This window comes from Hetaerina americana, unplaced genomic scaffold (assembly GCF_022747635.1).
Source record: "Hetaerina americana unplaced genomic scaffold, ioHetAmer1.1.p SCAF_10, whole genome shotgun sequence".
NCBI classification, from domain to species: Eukaryota; Metazoa; Arthropoda; class Insecta; order Odonata; family Calopterygidae; genus Hetaerina; species Hetaerina americana.
This window is the reverse complement of record NW_027286070.1, coordinates 77,312,281-77,335,976: the sequence shown is the minus strand read 5'-3', so window position 1 is coordinate 77,335,976 and position 23,696 is coordinate 77,312,281. Positions and strand designations below refer to the sequence as shown.

General features: G+C 39.0%; 1 long non-coding RNA gene across 1 annotated transcript; it reads left to right on the top strand.

Annotated features, from left to right (window-relative positions):
• Positions 1–8,862: 8,862 nt before the first annotated feature.
• On the top strand, positions 8,863–14,874 carry LOC139700293 (uncharacterized). Its single transcript, XR_011703672.1, has 4 exons — positions 8,863–9,011; positions 11,583–11,787; positions 14,586–14,710; positions 14,853–14,874. It is a non-coding gene; the product is annotated as an uncharacterized lncRNA (long non-coding RNA).
• The last annotated feature ends 8,822 nt before the right edge of the window (positions 14,875–23,696 follow it).

Below are 23,696 nucleotides of genomic sequence, written 5' to 3'. Positions count from 1 at the left end.
CAATCAACAGACTTAAATATAAAAAGGGTAAACACAATTAAGCAAAACTCAAAATCCGTAAATGTAATGCAAAAATAGTAATGGATTGAAAGGATTACAGGTAGAACCCTTAGAACTTCATTGGAGATAACATAATTAAATGAATAAATTCAAACTCGACAGCCAAGTTTCTATAAAAATAAAGGTTTGTTTCAAATTGTGTTGTGTTATTTAAGCAGTGGAAAGTGAATCAAATAATCAAAATGAAACTCTCATCACCTCGGTTTTTTTGATTTCCAAATGTGCAAAAACCTGAATTCCTGATCAGAGCGGTAGTTTCAAATGTAACAGCCCCAGCTACTTGCGAGAGAGAAAACCTAACAATGTCTTTAGGCAGCACTTTTAATTTTCTGCCATCTTCAGTGTCAGAACGACAGGAATGTCTGCTTGGGTTCACGGTGCGGATAGTAGCGACACATTCGAACCAGAGAGGTGTTGTTTAGCATTTAGTATTCCTCTCTTTTGATATCCACAAGCGTTTGGATCCCCAAAAGGTGAGGTCTAACATCTGAAATGAATTAAACGAAATTGCAGGATATGCCACCTCCGTAACTCTTAACGGAGGCATCGGCTGATATGCATTTCATTCAAGCCAACCCAGTCATGCTTGCACCTTAGAATGTAGTGAAAATGTGTCCAATAATGTGCTAACTGGAATTGAAAAGTAAGAGGGCAAATTCCACTACCACAAGGACATGTAACATAGAATGGCCTAAACCCCCAGAGACACAGGTAGGGAATGTGACAGAACACAGCAAGCAGCAGATGGCTCCCCCCCAACCCAACAAAGAGAGACAGGGATGAAGCTGGAAAACAAACAATAACTTATGTCTGTGCAATGTTTAATCTTGTCTTGACTTGTAAATGAAATGTCTGTAATATTTCCAGAGTGACTTTGGTTTCTTACTTCTATGATTCATGGTTGTCTGGAGAAAGAATGAGTACTTGTATATATCTGTATTTTAGACTATCTCCCTTGTCTTATGCTTGTGGTCTGATATACCTAACTTGCGTGGGGCCATAATAATTCCTTTAGTGCTATCGTCAAAGTTGTTCGTTCTGAACCTTTCTAAGAGTCTAACTCTCGCTTGTTCTCTTTGCAGATGAGTGGAGTTGTCTAGTTGAAGTCTTGTGAATGCAAGTAAATCACAGAGAATCCTGCCTTTAGAGGAACATGGATCTCCCATTAAATGTACATAAAACTCTGAAAAAATAGTTACGGAACATTCACTAAGACGGGTACGCCTCAACTAGAATGCTGACAGCGGTGAGGTCAGGAATATTTCAGTCTCGGTGGAAAGATATCATAATCTTTGATGAATACAATGTTTTCAAATCACTCCCAAGAAAAACTTAATCCCTTGCTGAAGAAAACTATATGGTTGAGCAACAAAATGAACAGTTTCGCTTCACAAAGAAAATTGCATATATGCAGAATCACACAGTAAATATGAGCATACGGAAAATGAATTGGTTAGAGCATGAATTAAAAGCAAAATTTGTAAGCAATTATTTTGTGTAAAGCAATAAATTTAAGTATCAATTATGCATTCACAATAGGAGTATGAAGTGAATAAGGGCTTAAAGGAGGAACAGAGATGCCCAAGTGTGAATCAGTACATGTAGATTTCATCTCAAAAAGGACAGAACACCAAATTTCCTGACTTTTTCAGGATTAACCCTGGTTGGTGGACTCCCTCCTACCTATGGTACTTACCTCTGGCCAGAAGTCTGGCACTACTGAGTTCTATGCACACACAACCCCCTACAGTGGTATTCAACTTCTAATGTGAATCACCTTATCTTTTTTCCATGACCACTGCTCCAATCCACAGGTGCCAAGTTGGCTGGAGTGGTGTAACAACCAAAACGTCATTTCTCATGGTTGGTTGTAGCACAGAGGCTCCATTGCACTTCAATGAATGTTTGGGCATGGGGAGAATATTTCAGCACATACATGATCCTAGATTACATCAAATTTATACAGAGCTCACCATTGTCCAATGTCTTCAGCCACCTATTTCATATCTTTCCCACAAGGCCCAATAGCCAGGGCTGTTTTCAAGGCATCCAATCCGTGGCACAGTTAGGAAAACCACTCTCTCAGAAGAATATGCCAACAAATTCAATCAACTCTTCTGGCCATTTTCCATTGAAACAACCATCTCTGGAAATCGAACAGAATGATAAATGCTTTGAATTTTTCCATGGCATTAACAGATAATAGAAACTACATAAACATTAGGTAGAGTGTGAAAGTCATCAATTTGCTATTTACAAAAGGCAGATTTACTAGATGTGAATTAGTCTTCGATGTTTTATATGAAAACAAAATGCATGAACATTATTTTGTCCTATAAATATATAACCTACCTGAAGAAAATCATTTGTTCCAGTCAGAACCATGACGTTAGTGAATTGCATTTAAAAAAAGAGGTTCGCACAGGTTAGAAACTAGTGAATGACTAATGACACATTAAAATATATTTCAAGCAATCATATATGTATTAATAGAATAAATAACATAAATCAATTTTCATGAAATATTGAAGATACGGAAGCACATTACAACATCAGGTTGACAGGTATGGTATGAAAGTCAACTTGAATAGAATGAAAGTCACGAGGATCTTGGGAAATTGGAAGACTAAGCTAAACAATCAACGAGGATTGTATTAACTGAAGCAGGTGGGACAATTTAATAATCTAAAAAAATTCATGGAGAACCATAGCACAAGAAGAAGAACCAAAGAAGAATTGCATTAAGCAAAGATGCTTTCACAAAGAGGATGGAGTTGACGAGAGAGATCTTAAAGTAAGGAAATAAAGAAAAGATTAATTAGCATGCCGATATGGAAAATATTACATCCAAGTTTGTGCTCAGCCATTATTTGAATTTCTTCCAATCAGGAAAAGGGCGAAGGATAGAAGAAGTCAACTGATAAGTATGTATATAATGCTCTCCTGGAAATACTTATTTTCTCACCTTGAAAGTATTCCTCTCATTGTCAAGTAGCTGTGTGTGCATTTATGTTTGCAGTTAAACTTTTCTCAGGAAATAATTCATACTGAAAAATATTTTTCCTTAGCAAGCCTTCACTTATCTGAGTTGCTAGTTTTTATGCAGTGCAATTTGTATTCCACTGGAAGAAAACAAATAACAATTGCTAGATACACACTATTTGCAAGTATTAAACACCTTGCATCAAAGCATCAGTTAAAGATTCAGAATCTAGAACAGAATAGATGGATGAATTAAGGCCGCTTCTTCCTGGCATAGATAGCCTATTAGCAAAGTAGGACAGAAAATAAACGAGCATTACGATACGATAGCCACCGTAACATCTAAATCCCCTCTCTTCACCAACATAGCCTATTTCGTTACATGTGTTATGAAGTAAAACATCATGTTACATCAATTAAAATAACTTGAGCTTACCCTATCCTCAGATAGTAAGCATCCTACAACAACGATCATGGTTATAAGCACGAATGGGTAAAATTACAATTAAAATTATTAGTAATGTACGGCGAATTCTGGCTAGGACCGGATATCCGAGGATGTATACTTGATTTGTTAGGATATGCCATACTTATATTCCACTGGTCTTCTCGTCACGGTACTTTGACACAAAGTACTATTACTGTTTAAATATTTCAAACTATTGTCAGACGTATTTACAGAACCGTCAGCCTTCATGGTCAATTCAAAACAAACACGTTTAACATCCGAACTCGGTCACACACACATCATCGTTGCACTTCCCTTGATCACGACCACAGATAGGGCTAACTTAATAAAATAACCTAATCCACATTCACCTTCACAATGCATTCCACAAAAGCTTCCGCGCCACAGGCGCTGGTGTCTATCGGCAGCAGCCGGAAACACTAATTTTACGAATCGAATGTACCCCGCAATGATGCCATATATTCAGCGGACTTTTTAAAAGCAGATTTTTATTGTTCCACATGGGAAAGTGGCTTTATGGAGGTATTTGGCAGTTTACTGACCTTATGTCACAATATTTAAACCTAATTTTAAATGCAATTATATTATGAGGATCTTTCTTCAATAAAATGAAACTGTATATCGACACATCATAACCAAAAACTATATTTTATATAGCAGCTGAAAATAAACTGGCTTTTGGGATGTCTTCAAGGTTAACGAGAAACTGACATAGAAATATCATTGCTTGAATCAATACCAGAAACATTAATATTTCAGGTTATTTCTCATTTAATTTAGCAAAAACTATTAAAAATATCTTTGATTTTAATTTCCGCCTGAGCGGATTAGCGGCATGACAGAGAAGTGCAATCGTAGTCTTGAGTCCACTTCTGGAGAGATTAAATCCATGTAGGTATTAGTTGTGGAATCGATATTGGGAATTGGAAAAAATATATAGGCATGTATTCGGAAACCAAATGAGCGAAGTAGGCGCTCGTCCCTAAGATAATACTAGCATTGCTTCTACAACAAATCTGTATTCAGAAACAACACAATAACCTCTCTTAGTGGATGAACCTTCTCATGGTGGCGGTGATGGCTTTGCTGTTACATCTTTTCCCCTTTTTTTGGGTGAAAATCAGCGACATTACTCGATTGAAAAAAGGAATCGGACAAACTTGGCAGGACAAGCCCAATATTACTTAGACTAGCCAGACCCTATTGATATCACCAAAAGGAGGAGCGTTTGAACTTCACGACGCTGATAGTTGAAATTAAACTGATATCAAAACTCATTGGAGATCGAAGAAGGTCAATACTGCGAGTACGGCAGTAAATAAATGGTCACGTAAGAAAATTGAAACGAAATTCATTTTTCGTGAGCAAATTCAAGTTGGCTATGGACCTTAAGACAAAAATGGTTTTCCAGGGCATCTACAATAAAAACACAAACGCACCAAACGATCCACCACACCCACCCGGGGAACACATGGGCGATATAACACTGATCGAGCAGGGAATAGTTGACCAGCTCCGTAGTGTTAAAGCAAACAAAGCACCTGGTCCGGAAGAAATACCGGCTAGAATATTAAAGGAATTAGCTGAAGACATTGCCCCGTTTTTACATATTGTTTTTCTAAAATCGATGGAAGAAGGATCAGTGCCTCGCGACTGGAAGCTAGCCCATATAACTCCCATCTATAAAGGCGGCGATAGGGATAAACCAACCAATAACCGACCCGGATTCTGCATTATCGGGTTTCACCGCGTCGTTTATTGATGATGACAACAGTTTCGCCGAAGTTGGATTCGGCTTCTTCAGGTCGAAATTGGGGGACTCGGTTTTTTTCAGTTTCAGTTTTAAAAAGTCTTTATTTCCGTAAAGCACAGTTTGAAAAGAATTTATATAAAATATACATTGAAACATAATCAAAACAATAAAGACGGAATAAAGGACGGAAATAAAGACCTTTTAAAACTGAAACTGAAAAAAACCGAGTCCCTCATCTTCGACCTGAATACGCCGAATGCAACTTCGGCGAAACTGTTGTCAGCATCAAACAACTACGCGGTGATACCCGATAATGCAGAATCCTTCAAACCACCGCCGCGATAACCTTTGCAGCCATATACAATTACCGACCCATTTCGTTTCTCATTTCGATCTCTTGTAAAATATTGGAAACCATTATTGTCACTAACACTATGATATTTCTTGATAGTGGGAAACTACTAACCCACAACCAGCACGGATTTAGGAATAGCAGATCTTGCGAGGCACAATTAGGTCTTTTCATTTGCGAGAGACGTGAAGGCCTTCCACCGTCAAAGGAGTCTATCTGATAGAGTCGACCCGTCACGAGCGCCTACGAAAACCGAAGATTTTGGCCCAGTACGTGAACCCTATACAAATGGATAAGGCAGCGCACTTTTCACGGATTAGAATTTACAGAAAGAATACAAGGTTGGTGTTGACAGTGGGTACCCTTATACTGGAGCATGGAGAAGAGTGTGCGTGGAATACAACTCCACCAAACATTGAGGAACATGGCGAATGAATGAACTTACAGTCACTCCCGTCCTTGTATTCTCGGAATTAATGGTTGTATCCCTGCATTCCCGGAAAAATCAAGCCAATACAATTCCTCCTTTTTTTGGCTGCGATTTCGGCTACATTCCTTCTTCTGGGTGAAAGGGACTTTCTTAGCTGGACACTTCTCCAAGAATATAATTCCCCTCGCATCACTCAGGCCACTGAAACAGGTAAAAATACAAGGGCAAAGAACGTCTAAACAAAATATTAAGGGAAACAAAAAGAGGTCACATTTGACGTACACAACTCAGCTTTGTGCTCTAAGTAATTGGCGTCATTAATTTATTCCCTCCACATAGAACACGCATTACTCAGAGTCCTTCTCGCATTAAAAAATGGGGCACACCAGGGACGCTAAAACGAGCCACATTTAGACGCACAAGAACATACGAAAAAACAATAAGGATTAATGTGTTCGCAGTCACCTCTAGGGCGTTCGTTGCATGTCCCGTGGAAAAGATTTCTGGCTGGCAGGGAAAGGGAAATTAAGCCTTTGACGAAATTATACTGCGCTCAGTTTTCCTTAAAATCTCGTCAGTAAAATGCCGATATTCAACTGTTAAATTCTCAAGCTATGTGCTGAGAGGGAAAGAATTTCGTCCTGCTTTATTCAATGTTTAGTTTCCGCTTAGTCACTTCCACGTATAGCAGCTGGAAGAGTCTGGAGGGTTTGTTTTTCGAAGGAACGTCTGTCAAGCAGTGCTTTGTTATAAATTGCGCCTTCTCCAAGGACTAACCGTTCCTACATTCTTCAAATATAACAGTGGTCGGTGCGGATTCGAACCGTAGGTGGGCAGTGATTGAAAGCTGACATGGGATGCATTCACATTGTTACTTGGTGCCGATTGGTTTAATCTTGGGAAAGAGTGATGTTTTCGATTTCACTGCGTATAGTATTCCTGGAGTTCCTGGGCTCGGATAGTGGCCCTTCGCCCGAGTTCACAAGACACCCATGCCCTTAGCACCTTTCTAATTTTCCCTGCGGGTGTTTATAAAGTGCTCATAGGTCTATCAGACTTTGGTCAATCAAAGCGTTGCATAAGATCCACAGAACGACGATTCGCGCCGCCAGAGTGACTTCCGAATTTCCTGTGATTTTATGTGTTTAACAGAGGAGTATCGTCTCAGTGAGCGTTCGTAAACTCTGTAAAATATTAAGTAGCCGAGACATATTCAAGAGGAAAGAATTATGCTTCTTACTAGGAGTGAGGACAGTAAGAATTCTTGCCGGGAGAAGCGAATGATGGACCAAGGGCCAAGATCCGATCCGCTATTTCTCACGTACGTGTCCCTGTGCAATGACGCGACTTCGCCGTGTCGTAATCAGCATCCTGAGATCGCTTGTGAAGTCGTTATCTATATCCCCTGGCGCCATCTACCTGTAATAGATCATACTATGACGGTTAGTTGAAATACTAAACTAAATTATAAAATTGAATTTAAAAAATCATAATTAATAAAGAGAAAATTGTTTTAAAATTACATGACCAAAATTTTAATGGAAATTTTTTATGCAGATTTAATTTACTTTTTAACGTTCAACTTAATGGCACATTTTCAAATTTGAAAAAATGACGTCATCCAACGGTATTGGCCACCTGGTATTTCTTCGATTAACTAATCCGTTCAGACGATCACGTGCCGTCGTGCGGAATGGAGGTGAGTGATTACTTGTCTTATATTCGCGCCTTTTATGGTTAATGGTGGTAGCCTTCTGTTCTGGGCTGCACTTGTCAAAAAGAGTGTAATTCTTTCAGTTCGAGGTAATTCTACAAATTATTATTGCGAAAGCGACGGATATGTCAATTCCCTCGCAATTACGGAGCACACAAGTGTCGACTGATTTTTCGTGCGATTGCTAGTACATTATCTGTTTCATGTTTGCTAGGGAAAAGTTAAATTACATCATAATTTAAAATGAAATGGGAAATAGTGAATTTAGATTGGTTTCAAAACATAATTAATGCCGAGAAGACGGAGAGATTGCGGTATGCGACGCTATAAGGCCTTGAAAATTTTCTTCGCTAAGATTGTCGATTTATTCTTTTTATGCCAGGGAACCAAAATCTAAATCTATTTTCTACTCCAAAGTCGCCTAAACTAAATATTTATACAGTCTGACCACTGCATTTACGTTTTTTTCGCCCGAGATTTTTGAATGCTGGTACTTTTTTCAAGGGATGTACCCGTCAAATATCAACGTATTTTGCTTCCATACTCATTTAAAGGATAATCTAAAATATTAATTAACCTTTAAAGAACCGGAGTCCAACGCGTGTGAACGTTTGTCGAAAGAAAGCGGTGACGATTAAAAATGCTTGAGCGTACGCGTTCCAAGTAAAAGGTCAAGGTCACTGGGTGCTAAGTCCTCCAGTGCATTTCGCCCTATTTTACTATGAGTCTCTCTCTGGATCAGACCTGAGTTGAAAACTCTTTCTTTGAGGGAAATTGCTCGATTAGTGACGATGAATTCCGTGTTTCGAACACACTCATAGCTTCTTTATACGACTGCTGTCGGGTAAACAATTCATTACGCATTTTCACCCTCCGATGCTCAATGACTGGCAAGTATTTTGATTAAAAACGTAACTGAATAAATGTTTTTATTGCAGCAAATAAACTGCGTTTAACGTTCAATGTCGTTATTATGAGTGGTTTGGCATTCTTTTGAAGGCGAATTAAAAAATTAATATGTAAAGTTTTTTCACGCGCATTCTAAAGTGCTTGGAGTTTTATGTAACCTGTTTTTGAATTTCATTTCAGTGATGCGATCGGCGTGTGTGTGTGTGGATAAGGACTTCTTGAAAAGGGAAGAATGACGCAATGTTATGAGAGAGTGAGAAAGGGAAATGTCTGGAAGTGTATGAATGGAATTAGAATTCCTAGGGAATGGAACTTCAAAAATTTCGGCAAAAAGGAATAATTGTAAGTTGAGACATTTTTGCACTATGTTAAAAGATTTTTTGTAAACTTGTTTTCTATGCATATACTGGTCAGTCTTAAAGACGTCCACGTCGGATTGAGCTCTTTCTTGGAAGGACAGATTTGAGTGTCTCTTCGTGACATATTGCATATTTCTCATCAGAATGTTTCTTCCTTAAAATGATTCTTTGAAAAGATAGTCTTACAATTTTTTACGCGGGAGAATCATTGCTGCTAAAAATTTAATCAGTGTCGTAATTACGTGCGACAACGTTCTTAGGGGCGAGTGATATTCTACAAACGTAACTCTATTTATCGAGCCATTAAGATTACTACAGACCAGTGTCTCTTCAGAAAAACGTTTGCGGGTATAAATTATTGCTATTCACCAAGATATACCGCCTCGTTCCATTTGCATTATAAGTTCTCAGAGGCGTCGAGTTTAAGGTTATGTGTGTTCCTATTTAGCGATAAATTTTGAAGAGTAATAGGATGGGAAGTTATATATAAATAATACCTCAAGGTATATTGTCGAAGGGGTCAATCCTGTTCAAGCATTTACCATTTCGGAAAACTTTCTGAGTTTTCATTCATTCGCGGCACCCGGCAAGCCTCCGCTAGGGTAAGGGACAGGGAGTGATTACACGCCAGACTTCTATTGACACAAAAACTGCTGTGCACTTTTTCTGTGTAATGCTTTGTGAACCTACTTTTCCACCGTTGTACCTATGATTAAATGATACATTTTCAGCGTCATTGCTTAAGAAACATCGTTCTGTTGTTTGCATAAAATGTATTCGTAATCTGTAATTTAACCAGAATACAGCGAGTTATTCCATACTCAGCTCCTCCATTAATTTTGATACGCTTCTTTAGTCGAGACGAGTTTATTTAAAAAGCTCATCTTTTGAGCAGGAATAAGATCGGTTTCTTGGCTTAAAATCAATGTTTAAAGTCTCGAGCCATGAGATTCGCTGGTCAGCACACCCAGGACCAGAGTGTTAAATATTCTTTTAGATGAAAAGACTCTATCTTGGCCTCTGTCAAGATTTGTGCCATTAACTCAAATTACCACCTACATTGGCTTTCTAATATTAACATTATCCTGAAGAGACTTTACGTATTGTTTATACTTAATAGCATTAGTCGTGACATTGTTTCTGATAATGTTCCCATCAAAACTAAATATATTTACGCACAATTTTACATCAATAATTTTATTTTTGCACTCAGATTGCGGCACATGATTAAAACACAACTTAGATTTCTTAATTATTACCTACAAGGAAGAGTAATAGTTAGTATGGCATTCGTTATCTATCTTGTACGTCACTTGCCATTGTGTATTATGATTTATAGCGACATATGGGCAGACGCAACGCGCCTGATCGTATCGTATTCTTTTCGATCGCTGAAATTGCTTATGTAACAACTTTAGGTGACATTTAAAGTGTATATTTTGTGATGAATCACAAATCAGAAATTCAACGGCCTCCATCATATTTTTTTGGTGAAATTTTGAAGAGCATCAGTTTGTTTTTTCACATAAGGCACTATTTTATCATTTGCTACGCTCGCGGGACTCTGACATGAATACTACAGTTCTGTAAGACATCTGCACACGAATCAACATTTGACGCAATAATAGAATAATGCACGCAGTAAAATTGACATCAGTATTTTTAAGAAAAATAACTGAAGATCAAGAAATGTTGTGCACCCTGTCCATTCTGTTTACTTAAATGGCACAAACTTTGAGGAATAGAATAGTTAGCGTGGTAATGTCAATGAAAAATAATTTCTGGTGGTTCATTTTCTGTGAAACTACGACTGAATTGATATTTCCCTCCTGATAAACACTTAAGTGGTAGTGCGCTCCCGCATTTCATTCTCCTCAACACAATTTTCCAGTATTCTCACCCAAAATCCATTAAACTGAGGCGACGAGCATTGATTTAGACATACAGCATGATTTGATTTTAATTTCGTAAACTTTTAGTTATTTTAGTAAAAGGCCCTTGTCCATCGTTGCTAGTACACTTTTACTTTGCTTTCCTTAGTTATTCTGAAGAGTATTATTGCATTGATTTTACTTTCCTCTCAATGTCATAACATTTATTAGAGTGTAAGGTTTAGAAAGCCATCATCACTCAAGTGTTATTTGCTCAGTCAATTAAAATAATAAGACCTTACCAGAATGAAAAATCTATGCTTCGGAAAAATATAATTATCTCTTAACGTATTAAGTTTGAGTTTATTTTGATTTAATATTACGTTGCTTTGGTGCAAAGATTCTCATAGGGCATAATTTTATTCTGGAACTCAAGGTCACAAACATGGTCCATGAGGGGTTCAAATATAATTCGATTAACGTTAATCGTTTTCTTATGATGTTATGTACAATTTTGTTGCGAGTGTGTGTGTGGCTCTGAGGGGATGAATCTTGTTCTTCGATCCGTTTGGTTGGGGTTCGTCCTGCTGTCGTTGCAATCTGTGACGTCCGAGCGAGTTTCGATCGTTGGTATATCTCATATACTTTTTATTTATTGCATGCTCTTATCCGCTCTATTACAGTCCGCTAGACATGGACCAACCAGAATGTCGAATGAAGATTGGAGGAACCAAGTACACACAATAATCGAGAATGGACTACAGCAAAGAAAAGAATTGGGGATAGGTTTTAGATTTGGACAATTAGTGTCGATGCTCATCACTCAGCAACAGGACGGCGAATGCAGGAAGATGAAATAAGGGATTCGCTTCCATCGCCCTTCAGCATGTGAGTTTTTAGACGGTGTTTTGCCATCCCTTATTACAGTTTCAATACTAAATGCAGGTTATTACGGATTAAATTTTAGCAGTAAATTATTAAATAATATCATTACGAAAGCTTTTTCAACCATTTTATTTATATACGTGTTGCTATACTAGAAAAATAATCGTGGAGTATGCATATAATTTACTACGCTAAGTTTAATTTTCAGAGCTCACACGCGTAGTAACTTCGTTCAACGTATTTTTATGAAATTTATTTCTCCATCCGATACAAGTGAACATTTACTTATTTGTCAAGTCTGAATTTCTCTTGATTCAAAAGGAATGAAGACTTAATAATTTCATTTTTTTTAAATATTATTTTATCAAAAAATCAAAATCACAGAAAGAGACCAACTGGGAAAATTTTTCCCTTCCTTTTTAGTCTAATTGTATAAATGTTTCTTTGGCCAAAAGATTTCCAACCGCTATAATTGAAGTCCAGCAATCAGGGCCACAAACATAGCATCTGTTCATCGCCTCACATCGGAACGGTCAATTTTTGTAGTTTTTTTTTATGCCGAATCATCAAAAGAAAGGAAAGACACTATTTCAGTTTCTCCAGGTCCCTTTGCGTGCAACTATCAGAAAACCTTTTCTATATTTCATCGTCTATAATTTAGAAACTCAAAATTTTGAACTATTTCCGTGATAATATATGGAACAGGATATCATTTTTTAGCGTAAATACGTCACATTATGTCATAAAGACTATGCAGATTCCTATGAAATTAAGAATGGAGATGCGCAAACTGGCAAATGGCAAATATAGGTAGAAATAGATAACAATATTAGTCCTGGTTCAAGGTGGGTCATGTGAAATACTCATTTGAGACCTCTCACGCGCAAAAAGAAACTATTTGGCCGCATGACTCTGTAGTGACCGTTGGTATGAGGTCATTTTAGGCGGGGCGCACCAAGTACACGCACAGCCCTCCATGGATGCGGTGAAGAGGAGACTAAAAAGATTTTGTACTCACTTATGCAACTTGTTAATTTAATATTGTACATTTTTCAAATGTAAGAGATTCTATGTAATATGGATATGACCACTGTCGCACTGCCATTCACTCAGGCACTCTCATTTTAAGACACTTGCCATCACCTCATGTCAAAAACTCGTAAGATGCACATTGTGTGCTTGGACGTGTGTATTTAGGAGCGTGTTTAGTAACTAACTAACGCATAGATTATTTATTGGGGTTTGGTAGAACCAGTAGCCTCAATATTTGCACCGGTAAAAATTAACCGGTGTGACGTTATAAGCTATCAACGTAAAGTTGAGAATTTTAAATAATTAATGTGATGTCGTTTCTATTTTTTGTCTTGAAAGAAATATGCTTCTTCCAATAGAAGTAAAATATGCGGAGGAAAAATTAGAGTTAAATTGGACATAAATATCATGACTTTTGAAATTGTGATGCTGTCGCCATTACTAACATTCACATACTTAGAAAATTCAATTCAATAATAACATTGCTGAATTTGTAAATAGAATGGCAGTAATGGAGTACATTTTACATATTGGCTGCCCGCGATTGCTAAAAGAAGAATAAAATTAAATTTATGTTCAATCCAATTCTAAATTTTGAGTGAAGTAAAATTACTACTCTCAGAAATGCACCATTCTGCATTGTAGCCATATGTCCCAGAAAACACATATTTCCTGGGATAGAAACGATACCAAATCTACTAAGTTGGTGTTCAGTTTCCTACCAACTATTTCCTCTTCCACCAACACTGTCCATGCTTCTCTTGTCATTTTCCTCGCGTCTGCATTGAAATTGGCGGCTGATAATGAATCTACTCACGTTGTCTAACGCTCCCCTTGGTAGACCATCTAAGACGCTGCACTTACAATGCAATCAGAAAAGACATACATGCTTCGGATGTTCCATACCCTTCCTATCATCTGCCATACCCGAATTGCCATTTTATATTCTATAGTACATGAATTAAATATATCAACCCATTACACTCTGTCAGTCGAATCGAAGCATGATGTTCGATTCACAACTTTATCGCTCAACTGAAACTTTGCGTACATACAGGTACTTTGTCGGTTTAATGAGGAAAGGTTACTTCCATTTTGTATTGCGCATATCCGTGTCCGCATTGAGGGAGTGTTAGTTTAGGCAGAATATCATGTAATGTATACTTCCTTGATCACCAAAGATGACAAGTACAAAAAAAACTCTTGCTTCAGTTTATTTATTTTATTTATAAACGTATTTATCAATCCGTTATAAGAGGTACGAAATGTTCGTTCCATTTCAATTTACTTTTTCAGATACCATTAAATCAATAATACCATAGTTTTTTCCCTCTTTCCGGGATCAGCCGTTTTGACGGTCCTCCATGCGTGCGCCATTTAATCGTGGTATTTCAGTTCGGGGACGCCCGCTCACGGCACCCAAGGAGGACCACGCGCCCCCTACTCTCTTCCCCTCCCCCCTCCCTTTTGCCCCACATAACAGGCTGTCTTGTTGGTAGTATTCACAGACGCAATGGACGCATTTACAGTTGTACTTATAATACTTCAACTGCAATTCTCTACGCCGGGAGGAATCCATTCGCTGCCTTGCTTGCGAAAGTTTAACGCTGCGTGCCCAGCGACTCCTTTCGTTTTCACTTTCACGAAAACTTTCGTGCGACTCCTTTTGTGTCGTAGAATTTAATTTAATTTTCGTTTCCTCGTAGCAATTAAAGAACATGGTACAGCTATTGTCGCTAATAATGTTCTCATTTTTGTTTTTTTTGTAGGTAGTCTTCGGAATAACATTATCCCGTCATCACGATCGATCTAAGGGTAGGGAACCACCTCGTGGCGGGACGCTGGGTCGCATTTGCCATGCAGAGAGAGATGCAACTGATCCTGCGTACTCTAAGTTCGCTCTAATTTTAAAAATTCGATGTGAAAAACCATGAATATTATCTTACCTACTAGAAACATAGATCATTCCCTAGATTTACAGAAATGGGGAATCATATTTTGTCCAGTTTATTATCATTTTGCTGATTTCATTTTAGGCCTCCTCGAAAAAAATATCGGACAGGGTGTGCGATGGAGGAACCCTGGAGACCGTCAGTGGTGAGTGTCACATTTATCTCATTACTTTTAGTAACCACTAGTTTTCTCGGTGTTGTTGTCTTTGTGGCAGGCATAGGTATGTTCATCTAACATTGGGGTTGTCCTGTAAACCCTAACGTCGGCAGTGTGACAAAATGAAAACAACTAGAAATAGCCTTGCACGTATTTCCTTTCTACTGTTTGGAAATCCAACTGTTTAGACTCTCTCAGGTCTCGATACTCGGGTCTGGCTGTCTCGCCAAGTCGAAATGTTCTTTAATTGGGAGAGGGCTATGTTCGGGTACTTGAAACAATGAATTCCAGATTAAGTGAAGAATTTTGGGAATAATTGCGGAATTATGTCGTAATATTCTATGTTTATGAAGAATTTACGAGTAGTACAATTGATGTTCCTGATTGGAAATTCGGGGTTTGAAGTGACTGGGCGATCCAGACGCATAGTCTTTGATTCATTCGATCTAATATTTCCTCTTGTCTAGTATTCGAAGACAAAGTTAGGTCATCAGTAAAACAAGTGCGCGTTTTATGTAAGCTCTCCTGCATTTTGCCTTGCGAATGGAAGCATTTGTAGTTGGACGTTGTTCTGTTCATCAGGCAAGATGGAGTGGTGAGATTGCGCATTTTAGGAGTGGGTCTTGTCTGAGTGAGTTTAGTGTTTTCCTATGTGTCTTAAATTCATTTGTAAAGATTAAGAAACAGTGGGCAAACAGCAATTTAGTTTTCGGCGATCAGAATTCGCCAGAATCGGAAAGAAATGGCAATGATTATTTCTCTGCTTGGGTCGTTTACTTTTGCTTTTGTTAATTAAATCAAGACAAACAGCCATCATTACTCAAAATTTCAAGTACTAGTTTTTCGCACGCGTCGTGATGTACAGTAATAGATATTATTCCCAAATTCTGCTTAACATCTCAGTGCGGTTACACACGAAGACATCCCCCTACTCATTAAGTGGGAGCGAAATAAGACGACTTCTTTGATGAATGCTAAGGCCCCCTTAAATGTGTTCTTCTCAAGGGGCGACTCATGTCAATAGCCCGTTCTCATACCAAGGAATGAGATCAGTCCACTACTTTCTGATATCAGAAATCGGTTAAGTCACATCAATCGGAAAACAATGGCAATGTTTAACTCTCCGCCGGGATCGTTTTGTTTTTATGAATTCAATCAATCGAGTAGCCTCACTGATGAGCTTGTTCTCTAATCTTTATAGAGTATCTCAGAAATCATAATAAAAATAAGTGATCTACTCATACTTTTTGGTCTACTCATAGCATTTAATTTACAATTACGCTTTTTTCAATGTTTTTAATGAACTCACTTGAATTTCTCCGTTTAATTAACAAAGTTGAGTCTTGCAGCGGAATTATATTCGAGGTATTCTGCAGTAACGCCATAGCTCAACATTGCCATTGTGTATGATTACATATTCCTTGTTGAATTGAAATATAATTTGTTTCGAATTTGGCGCAGGCAGCGATGTTGTGGTTTCAGTCTCATATTTCTCCAATCTTTTATCTAAAATATAAATTAACACTTAACATCAAACGTTTCTTGTTTTGTCAGAAACTTCTTAACCATGCTTTGCCTTGTAATGTTCTTCATTTCATACTTGCCGCCCTGGTTTTCTCTCCGCGAGCATTTATGATTTAATGAAGACTTTCATGTCCATTTCTCCCCATACCTTTTTAAATTTTTCGTCCCTTTTTTTATCGGAAAGTTTAGAGACGTACTGGTCAGGGTTCATGTCTCAACAGCAAAACCATGTCCATTATATCAAATTCGCCTGTTTCGAATTCATGTCCATTAGCTTTTCGCTGGGTGTCGATTGTGGGAAGTAATTTGAGTTTAGTCAGTTCAAAAATGTTGGAAAGAGAAATCTCTGAAGTGCTTTTTTCAAATAAAATGAATCGCTAGAAATGCTTGCAACCTGTTCTAGTTTTCAAATGGCTTTTACTGATGGCACCATGGATAGAAAAATTTTATTTTGAATTCATCCTTCCCCGTCCAGTACAGTTTTGGAACATTTTTTCAGCCATCCATTCATCAAAAGTCCGCCAGCATCTTCAAAGTTCTTTTATTCTGGCTTTGAAACCTCTTCTGGTCTGCCCAGGGTAGCACATATCTCAGGAATCACACTTCACCGTGTAAATGTGGGATTGTAAGAGGGGTTCTAATTTGCCTTTGCTGCGGCAAAGGATGTGGATTATTAAAAGAGATATAGAATTTCCTTTTAATATATTTTTGGGCAATGTTATTCGGAAGATCGCTCACAAAAAATAGTCGATGCCACTTTTTGGGCTTTTCTGGTGTCGGACTAACAGAGCATTGCTATGAAATAGCTTTCAATTTTTCTTTAAGAGATTGGTTCCAATATTTACACGATAGCCATTGGATACTGCTATTGAATTGATAATGTCTAGAATTGACATTTTTTGGTGCTAGTGGTAAATTAACAAGTTTTTGGACCATTGAATGGAAGACGGGCATTTTCTGGTTCATAGGGTGGCAGGAATGATTGCATCACTGTGACATGGTTTCCTGTCTATGACAACACTGTGTTTATCATCTATGATAGATATGGAAAGTTGAACAGAGTTCAACTCTGTTCAACCAGATTTTATTTCCATGGTGAACTTAATTTTGGGGTGTTGGGCATTTAAAAGATTGAGTCAACTCTCTAGTTGTTATATACCTACTCCCAGTCCAACAGCAGATGGTGTGGTCCAAATAGAAATAACAGTAGAGTATATTAGTTATGATAGGTTGGCCGTAGTTCTATAATTGTGAGTCTAAATAGCCCATATATATTTCTGTTAATAGTGTGGATAGATGAGATCCCATTGCTGAGCCGTCCATTTGAAGATAGCACACATAATTGAATAAAAAGTAATTCTGGTTGGCACACAGTTCCATGAGCAGATGGTGTTCTTTTATAAAAACAAGGTTCATGTTGGAGTCTCTTAGTAAATCCTTAGTTTTTGAATGGGCACAGAGATAAGTAAATTTTTTACATCAAAGAAAACTTGTTTGGAGTTAGGAGGGAAAGAGAAATGGTTAAGATTACGTGTTTTGTGAATGGAATTCTTAACGCTATATTTTGCTGAAAAACTAGTGGAATGTGTAAAGATGGTATTCAGTTTGGAGGCTAATTTGTTTGATGTTCAGCCTATGCATGATACCACTGGGTGAACAAGTGTTCCATCTTTATGAATTTTCGGGAAGCCATTAAATCTAGGAGGTAGAAGATTCATTTGTAATAAAACTTTCTTAGAACAATTTAGAACCTGCGGACAAAGCTGCTCTTACACTGTTTTGGAACCTAGTATTAAGGTCATGAGGGAGGATCACAAAGGACTTATCTGTCAACACATTGCCACATTTTTCGATAAAAGGTTTGTGTAAGATTATTATGCTATTCCCTTTATCTGCTTTAGAGATAATCAAGTTTTCCTTTTCTATTTTCTGCATGAATGATATTAACACATTGTTATGTTGTAGGCCCACTTTCTTGAGGCGGGCACTGTCTGCATTGTCAAGATGGGAGGTGATAATACCTTTAACATTTTGTTTAATACCTGTTTGTTCAGAATGCAGGGCAACTTCCCAGTCCACTATGAAAGATTTGAAGGGGCATTGTGCCTGAGGCTGAGTAGGGGCAAACTTCCATCCTTTTTTGTAGTCAAAATTTGGAGCCGATAAAGGAAGAATCAGAGAAGTTGACTACTTCAGGATGAAACTTAATATCACTTTTGAGTTTACACTTGGGAGAATGAGTTGCATTTCCGCATCCTCCCCATTCCCTTGTTCTCTCCGCACTTCAAGTGGTTCCCAGCATAAATCCACTAAGAGACCTGTCACACTTGTGTTCTTATCATAACAATTTTTAACGAATCTAGCGGATTTCCTCTGGACTTCAACTAATTCTTTTTGCCAAATTTTCTCCCACGGATCCCAAATGCATGCGACATATTCCAAATGGTGTCTAACTGGATCAATAGAAAACCTCTCTTTAAATCACTCATCAGAATTCTCAACCACCCGTTTATAGCAGATCCTCTTATCGTCCTGATACGTGCTCCCAAAGAACTCCCACCAAGCACTTGATGTGATTGGCCGTAGACAGCACTTAGCCAGGACCGGCCACTGACGTAGCACTGATCTAAAAATATCAAATAAGCAGGATGGTGCGATGGATGAAACTGTCAAAGAGTGCCTAAGATGAAGTTTATTCTCCTAATGACAAGATGATGAAGACCCCTCGAGATTCGGTTAAAACAGCGGCAAAAGATCAATGGGAATTGGCCAGGACAAAAGCTGAAGAGAGAAAATGTAAGTACAGAAAAGGCCTGGGGTATAAAGGCCAGATAGCCATCAGAGAATCAGTGGCAAAAGAGGTAAGTGTGGAGAGGGTAGGGAGGGCGGGAAAAGGGTGGGCGTTAGGTTGGAAGGGAGGGTGGGAGGAAAGAGGGTGGATGTTAGGATGAAAGGGAGGGAAGAGGGTAGGCGTTAGGGAGGGTGGAGGGTGGGCGTTAGAGAGGGAGGGAGGGAAAAGGGTGGGCGTTAGGATGGAAGGGAGGGAAGATGGAGGGCGTTAGGGAGAGAGGGAGGGAAAAGGGCGGGCGTCAGGATGGAAGGGAGGGAAGAGGGTGGGCGTTAGGGAGGGAGGGTAGAGGGTGGGCGTTAGGGAGGGAGGGAAGAGGGAGGGCGTTAGGGAGGGAGGGGAGAGGGTGGGCGTTAGGAAGGGAAGAGGGTGGGCGTTAGGGAGGGAGGGCGGGAATAGGGTGGGCGTTAGGGAGGGAAGAGGGAGGGCGTAAGGGAAGGAAGAGGGAGGGCGTAAGGGAAGGAAGAGGGAGGGCGTTAGGGAGGGAGGGAGGGGAGAGGGTGGGCGTTAGGGAGGGAGGGGAGAGGGTGGGCGTTAGGGAGGGAGGGAAGAGGGTGGGCGTTAGGGAGGGAGGGAAGAGGGTGGGCGTTAGGGAGGGAGGGAAGAGGGTGGGCGTTAGGGAGGGAGGGAAGAGGGTGGGCGTAAGGGAGGGAAGAGGGAGGGAGTTAGGGAGGGAGGGAGGGGAGAGGGTGGGCCTTAGGGAGGGAAGAGGGTGGGAGTTAGGGAGGGAGGGAGGGGAGAGGGTGGGCGTTAGGGAGGGAAGAGGGTGGGAGTTAGGGAGGGAGGGAGGGAAGAGGGTGGGCGTTAGGGAGGGAGGGGAGAGGGTGGGCGTTGGGGAGGGAGGGCTGGAAGAGGGTGGGCGTTAGGGAGGGAGGGAAGAGGGTGGGCGTTAGAGAGGGAAGAGGGTGGGTGTTAGGGAGGGAGGAAGGGGTTAAAGAGGGAGGAAGGCTGGGGATAGGTGAGAGAGGGTAGGTGGTTGGGAGGGAGAAAGGGGGGGACTAGAGGGGAATTTGAGACAGGTAGGGAAGGGCATGTGGGGGAAGTTTGGGATTTGGGGGATATTGTGGGGTAGGGAGAGTTTGGAGGGTTGTTGAAGTTGAAGGGAGAGGGAGGATAAGGTTTGGTGAAGAGTATGGGGGGAGGGGGGGAAAGGACTGTTTTTGTAATAAAGTAGGGGCATGTTGCTTTACTGCCTTGGGAAGGGAGGAAGTGCGACAACAAGGGGGGAGAGGTTGATTGATGTTTTGTGACACTGATTGCCATCTCAACTGAACTAAATAATATACCAGGTTCGCGTATTTTTTGGATGGACCTGATGTGACAATATGACTCCTCTCAATTCCATAAACATGCGAATAAATACACGAAGTTAGCCTTTTTAAGAAGACTAATGTCAATTATTATTAACATATTAATTGGTTGAGCGAAAATTGATGCATAGTGACAATTGCAGGTATTCATTTACAGAATAGATCATATTGGTTTTTAATAGGTTGAACAGCTTTTACTTTAAAATAGGTACCTTTGTTTCATATTTGATTTCATTGCAGTATAGAGTGTTCTGACAAATGGCAGGTGTAGGTCATTTCAGGTCGTTGTATGGTGGCTATGGTAATCATGGTTGGACTTGTGCTGAGAAATATAGCATAGCATTTCAGTTTATACAATACTAGCTGATGATTGATGAAGTCAAAAGCATTATTAAAATCAAAAAATAATCCTAAAGTTTCAGTTCTATCATCCAATCCTTAAAGTATTTGATTCACAATGCGATGTGTGGCTGTTTGTTGGGGGACCTTGTTTTTCTAAATCCATGTTGAGATGTGGATAATAGGTTATATGTGTCAAGATATGATACTTGACGATGATGGAAAACTATTTCAAATATTTTCCTAAACTGGTTCGACAGGGATGTTGGTCTCTAAGAATTCATTGCCATTTTGCAACCTTTGCATATTGGCACTATTTAGCTGATTTAAGAGGGCTTGGGAGATTTCCAGTTTTTAGGGATTCATTAATTAAGAATAACAGCTGATCTTTAATAGTATTAAATGACCTTTTTATGACCTTTCTATTCCACTGGCAATATCCCTGGAATGCATCTAATCCAGGATTAAATTTGTTTGGTAATATTGATAATATTGGTCAGTTCTATGGCTGAACATGGGAATAGGTATAATGAAATGCATGTTTTAGGAATATGAGAATAATTAGCTGAATTGACTGGAACTGTGGGATTTTGATGGGATAGGTAGAAATCATTCCAAATTGAGGCCATTTTAGAGTAATCTGGAATAGAATTTCCAGCAGAGTCCTGCAGTTGATGATCTTGTGGTAAATTACGTGTACCCTTTGATTCGTTAATAATTTTCCATATCTCTCTAGATTTATCGTCTGCATTGGTAAGTCTATGGTTGTTGAAAGATAATTTAGCACACTGTAAGGTTTGGCGATAACTTTTCTTGAGTAATGAAAATTCTTGATGGTCAGCTGGATTTGATTTGCTTTTGTAATACACAGCAGCATCTTTCATTTGCTTTGAAATTCAACGCATGTTATCAGAGACCCACTGAATTTTGTATTTAACAGAGGAGCTTTTGTTTTTTGTATGCTTCAGGACACGAGTAAAGCAGGTTGGTTTCAAAGTAATGTAGATAGGTAGAATAGAAATATTCAAAGCTTAGGTCAAAGGACTTCAGACAAAACAAATCAGATCACTCATAATCACCTGAGGGTGAAAATCTTGGCGCATGGATTCCCGAAACGATGTATAATTTCTGCCGGTTACCGTAAGTTATTCAATCTCTGGGTCAGTTAAAGTATCGATCCCCAGGATTTCATCTTTCACATATTTTCCCAACTTGGTAACAGTTGTATCGTACTTGAAGATGAGAGGGCTGGAGATGAGAGAGACGAGGACTTCACGAAAGAGAGCATTCTTGTGTAGACGTTTCTGTGATCGGCAATTTACGGCGTCTACACTGATGGCTTCCTGTCACAAATCCATCTTCCCCCTCTGAAGAAAGTTCTTCTACACCACCTTCACAACAGTTCACATCAGAAATACGGGGTAGTGATTGATAGGGTAAGAGAAACACTTTTTGAGATGGGCACCTGTTTTACTTGAAAGCCACTGCTAACTTTAGATCGATCAGAGGGCGATTTATCTTAAGCAAAAGTTATTCAGTCTTCCTCTGGGTTGAACAGTTTTAGCAAACGATACCCCTTTATGTAGGTTATTAGAGTTTTTCCTTGCGAGTGAATATTTTAAAATTATCATTTCCTGTTTGAGCATGTCGATATCGGATGCCATGCCAAATAGTGCAGGTATATTAGCACAACAAGAAAAACATTTCCAAAAAATATCTCTGCATTCAAATAGCAGCAGCAGCACCTGGCTTAGTTACTCTTTGACGTTGAGTTTCCATAAACTGTAAACGAATTGATTGAGGAAGGTAACTGCACATCACATACATCAGGCTGTTAACCTTGGCGAAACTAGGCTGTGGATGGTGGAACAAACCTAGAGGTAGATGTATACAAAATTAGTACACATTCTTTTGGACTTAAAAGCTCTTGCAAAAACCTTTTACCCACCAAAAAAGGATAAAAATTCTTTCTTCTCTGGTAGCTACTAAATCAGTGTTGATTTAAAATGCTTCATCAAAGGTTCTTGAGCAGGTTGATTATGAAAAAACTGTCACTGTACCTTCTGGCCTATGATATGTTTGATTGTTTTGAGTTAGGTTTTTATGAAAGTTCTAGAGCAGTCGTTGCTTAGAGTCATTGCTGTTATTTATGTCATTTCAATCTCACCCATTAAAATGTTCTACATCTATCTTTCCTTCCTCCTCTGGATTTCTCTCAGTCTATTTCTCCCTTTCCATCCTTTCCCACACCCACTTGTGTTGATGACATTGGAATTATGCATGCCATTTTACTTCAGTGGCCAAGTTCCCATGCTCTACAACACCACTCCCCATACCAAGGCTTTCTCTAATAATTTCTTAACATCCTTGCTCAATGTTCCTGTCATGAATTAACCTTTCCTTGCGAAGGCTTCTTGCCTTCTGCAGTTCTTCCAGTATGAATCGCTTCCACAAAATTATGTCTCCAACCATCCTATTTACTTTGACTATCTTCACCACAAATATTTCTAAGGTAGATTAACTTCCAATGCACTGGTTTTTGTCCTCCTATTTAAATTTTTATAACCTTGGTTTTGTTTGCATTGATTCTCATTCAATCCCTGGCTCTAAGTTAATGATTTATTTACTTACATAATTTGTCTCCAAATGTCCATTCTATTTGGCCCATATTTATCTAAAATATCTATTGCTCTAGATTTTTAAACTGGCTATAGTTTTATTTACATGAGGCTGTGATAGAGGTACATGGT